The sequence below is a fragment of the Myotis davidii genome, unplaced genomic scaffold, assembly GCF_000327345.1.
Source record: "Myotis davidii unplaced genomic scaffold, ASM32734v1 scaffold2596, whole genome shotgun sequence".
NCBI classification, from domain to species: Eukaryota; Metazoa; Chordata; class Mammalia; order Chiroptera; family Vespertilionidae; genus Myotis; species Myotis davidii.
The window spans coordinates 17,759-25,088 of record NW_006287450.1 but is presented as its reverse complement, the minus strand read 5'-3'; the positions used below and the strand labels follow the sequence as shown (position 1 = coordinate 25,088).

General features: G+C 43.9%; 2 pseudogenes; one reads left to right on the top strand and one right to left on the bottom strand.

The window, feature by feature from the left end:
- The window catches only part of LOC102761094, a 10,994-nt pseudogene extending 8,250 nt beyond the window's left edge, over window positions 1–2,744 (top strand).
- A 249-nt stretch (window positions 2,745–2,993) lies between these two features.
- Window positions 2,994–4,253, bottom strand: LOC102760813 (annotated as a pseudogene).
- Window positions 4,254–7,330: the final 3,077 nt, after the last annotated feature.

Below are 7,330 nucleotides of genomic sequence, written 5' to 3'. Positions count from 1 at the left end.
CTATTGAGTTCTTTATAGCAGTGATGTCATTTTTCATTTCTTCTTGGTTTTTCTTCATTTCCTCTTGGTTCTTACACATATTGTTGACTTTGTCTTCCATTCTTTTCATCCACCTTATGACCATTTCTCTGAATTCTTTCTCTGACAGGTTGCTTGCCTCCATTTCATTTACTTCCTTTTATGGTGATGCCTGTTTTCTTTCATATGTGGGCTCCTTCTTTGTCTCCCCATGATCTTTCTTGTCTGGGTATCTGGTTATGTAGTTTTCTCTCTCCTGCATTGATATAAAGGTACAAAATACAACACAACAAGGCACAATGCACAAGGCACTGAACACAAATGTATTCACGATACTAATAACCCCAAATAAAGATGACCACCAGAGAAAAAAGAATTAGGGGATAAGAAAGAAAGAAGAAGTAAAATAGAAAAAAGAGAAAAAAAGGAGTGAAAAAATGAAATTTGGAAATGGAAAGAAAAATTAAGAGAGAAAAGAAAGAGAATGGAATAGAAAAGGGGGAAAAAAAAACATTTATGTGGGGAGAAAACTCGAATAGAACAGCCACTTGTTACGGCCAAAGGTGACCCTGAGTGGAGTCGGGGGGTGTTGGTAAAGGACTGAGAAAAGACAGACAAGAGATTGAAAGCTGGGTCTCGGTGGGACACTGCCTCCCTGATGAGGTGACGCCAGTGCCCACAAACCATGTCTTTATTTTATGGCAGATTCCACGTGGCAAAGTAGGGGTGTGATCAAGTTGTTTACAGCATTCTCATGAGTTTCAACCTCACTCAACTACATGCACCCGAACTCTATCACAAGGCATGTGGGGCCATGTGTTCGGATCATAAGTTCAAGCTTACTACCACAGCCGTTGGCTATAATTGTGCTGGGAGAGCCCAGCCCTCCAGCTGGGACTTGCACATGGCCATAAGAGGACTGTGCCCTCTCATTAGTCTGAGGCTTCCTTAGGCTTGAACCTGGCCAAAACACCGCAACTGCACCCACATCTCCCCCTTTACTTTTGTTTTTAAACACGCCTATTTACATTATCCAAAAAACTCTAAATAAATTATTCAGTACCGTCAAAACATCAAAACAAACCCCTGGCTATTAACAAAACCATCTACTTATTTCTCCATTCAACATTTTCAAGATATCTCACTCAGAGTCCTTAGATTTAGCTCTGCAAGATTTTACAGAAAACTGACAGTTCACCAATGCTAGCATAGCTTCCACTAACATCTGCTTGGCCTCAGTCACCATCTTCTTCAGCTGACTCCATGTTGATACCTCGGTCAGTAGCATAGTAAGATGCAGCCGATGCAAAGATGCCGTTGATGCAAAAATGGTCCCCTGGATCAGGCTGTTTGGATGGTTGACCTTGACACTGAGTCTGCACCAGTTCCAGTCAAATCAGCCCCATCCACGCCGGTGGAAGTCTGGTCCCTTTTCAGTTTCTTTCTTTTAACTGCTGCTGCATGGAAATGAGCAACCCTCCATCTTGCAGAGCTGGAGACTTCCAAATCTGAGTCTGGGGTATCACACCAACCCAAAGTCCCAGGGTGGTATTAGGTCGCACAAACAAAAATAACCAAAGCCTAGAAACAATGCAACTGCTGCAAGAGCTTACAATCTAGGTCAGAAATAAAAATTACTCCCTTAAACATCAACCACAGCCATCTTTTGCTTTACAGTGGCTTAAACAAAACCTAGGAGATTTCTACCTTATTTTGTACCTTCTAATTACTTCTTATTTTCTATCACCTATTTTCTACCACTTGCTTCTTGCTTCTTACTGCTTATTTTGTATTTCTACTGCTTATTTCTACTTATTTCTCTATTTCTACAGCTTATTTCTACCACTTATTTCCACTTATTTCTCTATTCCTACAGCTTATTTCTACCACTTATTTCTCTATCTACAGCTTATTTCTCCTACTGCTTATTTCCTACTGCTTATTTTCTACTTATTTCTCTATTTCTAACTATGAACTAAAGGTAGTCTTGGCTGCCCTTGCCCAAACCTTCCTGGGTTACAACCCCTGCCTAAAGAACCATAGGTAGGCCTGGCTGCTTTTGCCCAAACCTTTCCTGGGTTGCAACTCCCGCTTATTTCTACATTTCTACAGCTTATTTCTACTTATTTTCTACTGCTTACATCTACATTTCTACCGCTTATTTTCTACCGCTTACTTCTCTTTTTATTTCTCTATGCCTACAGCCATAAACATGGCTGAAAGAGTAGCTTCCACTCCTTGCTTTTCTGCTATTAGCTGGGCCTCAGTTGTTAGCTTCTTCAGCTGACCCCATGTTGGCACCTCAGCCCCTAGTGTATCCTTTGTTTTCTTTTTCTTCCTCTTTGCTATCATCAACGCAACTCTCAGTTTCTTGAACAGAGGAATAAGGAGCTTCTCTGGGTCCATTGTGGTGTTGCACGTAACCTTCTGGCACCCAAATTGGCTGCACTGCTCCTTCTGGAAAGATACAAACACATTGTGGCAAATACACCTTCAAGAGTAACATAAGTGGGTAAAGTCAGGGCCAAACCTGGGCATTTCCTCATCCAGTCTTTCTGAAGCATGTGGCTCTTTGCAGGACACTTCTGGAGTTTTTTTAAGCCTAAAGGACAGTAGTCTGTCTCCATTCTTGTTCTTTGGGATTTTTTCAGCATCTGATAAAAGAAAAGGATACATACATTGGAGCAATCCTCTTGAGATACAATATCCCAGTTGCACCCATATAACGACAACAGCGCCCCTCAGAGGGAGGCAGCTGACAGGTGGGGAGCAGGGAATTCTGAAAACCAAAGTGATGATAGAGATGCTAAGCCTTTCCTTCACGTGTCTGATACCCCCTATTCAGGCGGCCTGCAGGTCAGGCATATGCTGGACCATTACCACTTGATGTTCTGGCAGGTTGCCCTGGGCCTGCTATGCAGTGTGCAGGGCTACCTGGGCCCGGTGGGAGTTGCCCCCCCCTCCCCCAGCCCCAGCTACTCCTGGTACAACTCCTGCACATGGGTGATGGTCTCTGGGGGCCACACCAGGATGGCAGCTTATATGCCTTCCATCTGCCACAGCAGCGCCCTGTCTGCACACCCATCCTCTGCCTGGGCCTGGCCCCTGCTGCTTAGGCATCCCTGGCGCAGGCCAGGACCTCCACAAAGTGACAGGGGAACTTGCCCTCTACAGCTTCAGGACCACTTCTGAATGTTCTAAAAGCCATAAGCAGACTCAAAGCATAGCAGAGCCACTCCATCCCTTTCAAGGGTGACCTCCTCGAAGTCTTTGTTCCTCAGGGTGCGGTAGCTGAGCACTCTCACATCTTGGTTGAACAGCTTCTTGGCCATTGCCTGAAGATGTGTTTCTGATACCCATCAGAGCTGGCACCCTCATGGAGCCTCACCTCCTTCTCCTTCATGTCTCCAAACAGAGTGTCCACAGCTTTCGAGGCAAGGTCACTTTGCTCTATTATCTGGACAATTTCACCTGAGGTTAACATGCAGTCAGCACCCTGGGAACTATGTAAAGTTGTGGGAACATCTTCTCTAAGGGCCTCCAGTTTCTTGTCATAACATGGGGCCATAATGACGTGGAAAATCTTGTCTGGGGACAGATTCTGCCGTCTGGTGAAGTAATCCTTCACCAGAGAGCCCATGATCTGCTGAGGAGACTTGGCTGTACAGAGGTGGGGGGTGTTAGGATGACCCAGCACACACTGAATATCAGTCCCAGCCAGGGAAGGCAGAGGTCAGCATGAGTAGCCGGGGCTCTTCCTCATGGTGCTGGCAGTACAGACGCACAAATTCCTCTGACTTTCCAGGATGCAGAAATCCTCAGCTATCTTCATGTTGAAAACAGTGCACCCCAAGGCTTTTGAGGAAGCCACAGAGCCTTCTGGATGCATCAGCGACACTGAGGCTGAATTTAGCAGCAAAATAAATCAGGGACTAAGGACACACAGACACTGCCAGCACTTTGTGCTGTGACGTATCACATTTCTTATGAAGGTTTAGAACACAAAAGAAGTCCTTGGTGTTCTTTTGAGAAACTTGGACTCCTTCCACTGCAGTCACACAACTGTCACACACCGGGCAATCACGTAGAAATATCTTGGCATCGGCCAACTTACAGAATTCTCCCTTCTCTCTGTTCTCCTGAGCTGGACTCCGGACGTTGACTGCGGCATTCTCTTGGTCATCGATTTTTGTTTTTTTACTACATTCCTTCCATGTGCAGTGATCACACTTCATCTGGAGCAGGGAGGGTGGGGGCAGGCTCGAGTGACCTGGAGGAAGCACAGGGAGAGCAGTCAGTCACTGCTGGTCAACCCTGGTGCTGCTGGTGATATCCTTTCTTCCTTGTGGAGTGTCTAGGGAGAAGAAGCAGCCACAGTGCCTGAGGCTGAGTTCCAAAAGGCCAGAAGTGCTGTCGGGATCGTGCCAGAGGTGCTGGTCCATTGGTGCCTGGCCTGTCCTCTTCAGATTGAACCTTTAGTACTACTAAGGGAGCTAGTCCAAGGGAGGGGAAGTGGCTACAGTGCCTGAGGCCAAGTTCCAGGAGGCTGGAAGCACTGTCAAGATTATGCTGATGGCACTGGTTCATTGATGCCTGTCCTGTCCTCTGGAGATTGAACCTACAGGACTACTAAGGATGCCAGTCCCCAGTTCCACCCCACCTCTGCTACCGATTGATTGAAGTCTGAGGGCCAGGAGGAGGGACCAAGAGACCTGACTTCCAGCTGCTTGCCAGTCCCTGGACCACTCACTCTGGTTCCCTGTTAACCATCCCCTGATCAATGGAGCCTGAGGACTGGGGTGGACTGGTGGTCCATTCGGTCATTACAGACCCTGGTTTTTCATATATTAGGATAGATTGGGGGATGCAGGGGATAGGGAGTAGCAGAAATGGGTAAAGGAAATCAAAAGGTACAGCCTTGCAGTTATGAAATAAATAAGTCATTAGGATGTAATGTACAGCATTGCAACTATAGCTAAGTATAATATATATATGCCTAAGCGACCGTCGCAGCCAAAACAACTGAACAGTCGACCAAACAGGCTGCATGGGGCAACCAGGCTGGCAGGGGAGTTAGTGAGGGACAACCAAACGACTGAACAGCAGGCTGTGTGTGGAGACCAGGCCATCTGGGGGAGCAATTGGGGGCCCTTGTCCCGGGTGCCAGAAGGAAGTTGGTGCCAGCAGCCAGGGGAGGGAAGGCCTACTCTTGCACAAATTTTGTGCATTGGGCCTCTAGTATTGTATAATTTAAGTTGCTAAGATAGTCTTAAAAGTTCTGCTCACAAAAAATTGAAACTAGGCCACCAACTTACACCATAAACACAAAAAAACTCAAAATGGATAAAGGACTTAAACCTAAGATGGGAAACCATAAAAATAATAGAAGAACGGATGACATCAAAATAAAAAGGTGCTGCACAGCAAAAGAAAACATCAACAAAACAACAAGAAAGCCCCCTGCATGGGAGAACATATTTGCAAATGTTATCACCAATAAGGTTTTAATCTCCAACATTTATAGGGAACTCATACAACTTAACAAAAGGAAGATAAACAACTCAATAAAAAAAATGGGCAATGGACCTAAATAGATACTTTTTGAAAGAAGACATAAGGAAGGCCAAGAGACATATGAAAACATGCTCAAAGTCACTAATCATTTGCAAAATGACAATGCGGTACCATCTCATACCTGTCAGAATGGCTATCATCAACAAATCAATAAAAAACAAGTGCTGGAGAGTATGCAGAGAAAAAAGAACGCCTCGGGCACTGCTAGTGGGAATGCAAACTAGTGCAGCCACTATGGAAGACAGTATGGAGTTTCCTCAAAAAACTAAAAATGGAACCCCCAATTGACCCAGTTATGCTACTTGTATGCATGCATATAAGCATAACCAATGGACACAGACAACAGGCGGTGAGGGCATGAGTGGAGGATTGGAGGAGTAATGAGGGGATAAAGACACATATGTAATACCTTAATCAATAAAGAAATTTTAAAAAAAAGTTCTGCTCACAGGAAAAATATTCTGTAATTATGGATGGTGATGAATGTTAACTAGACTTACTATGGTCATCATTTTGCAATATATACAAATATAAAATCACTGTTGTACACCTAAAACTAATATGCTATGTGGTAATTATAACAATAAAAAGAAATTAAAATATTTCACTCATTAAAATGCTATAATAGTGATTCAGGGTTTTTGGTGGGGGTTTTTTTGGTGAGCAGGGTGTAAGGGTGATTTCCTTCCCAGGTTCTTGTCCAGATGGATTAGAAGAATGAAGCCACAAGCAAAAGTGGTAGGTGAGAAGTACAGAAACTTTAGTGAAAACCGATAAGTATCTCTAAAACTCCTAATTCTCAGTTTCCATTCCTAAGATTTTGTTTCCCCTGGCTAAGATAGGAGAGACAGAGGGGTGCCCTAAAGAGGGTGGCCACTGCCCTCTTTGTATTGAGGTATTATGTATTCTAGAGACCCTTCCCTTAATCCAGGATCCCCGTGCTTTCCTCATTGGTTACTCTGCTAAGTAGTATTGTTATAATGTGCCCCGCAAATCACAGAAGGATGCCATTCAGAAAATCAAAATAACTCTTCTATTGTTAATCCAAACAGCAGGGTTAGAGTAAAACTAGTTTCTACCTGAGATGATTGCTACCATACTTCAGTATTTGTTTCAAAGCTCAAAGCCCACGTGGTGCCCCCCTCTTTCTTTTCCCTTATTTTGCAACATTCCTGGATCCTCTGTGAAAACATGTTTTCTTGCCCCCCTGCTCCCATATCCTGCAACTTTTCTTTATCCTCTGTGAATGTATGTCTTTCACCCCCCTTATCCCGCGGCATTTCTCTGTCCTTCACATATCCATCTTGTCTGGTCAGGTTGGAGTTGCTTTTGCTTTACCTAGTGGTTGCTTTAATACCTAGCAACCATATCTTGCCAAGCCTTGAGAATAAAACCGCTGGCTTCTCTTCTCAAAGAGTAAAACACTCAATATTTAACTGATCTTAAAGATTGGGATAGGAAAGAGGGGTATTTTTCCCATTCACTTTAGATCATGGAGGGTTACGAGCACTTACAAAGAATTATGCAAGAAAGAATACACCAAGTGAAAGTTTTGAATAAATTTCAGAAGGGGTTATGAGTAAGAAAAATCAGTGAGTGGCATCCCCTAAAATGTGTAGGAAACAAACCAATAATTAGACAATTAAGGAAAGTCACTTTTCCTTCAACAACTAATCATATAAAGGAAAAATTAAGCATATTTGAAATAAACATATATGTAATTTTATCATAAGAGGCT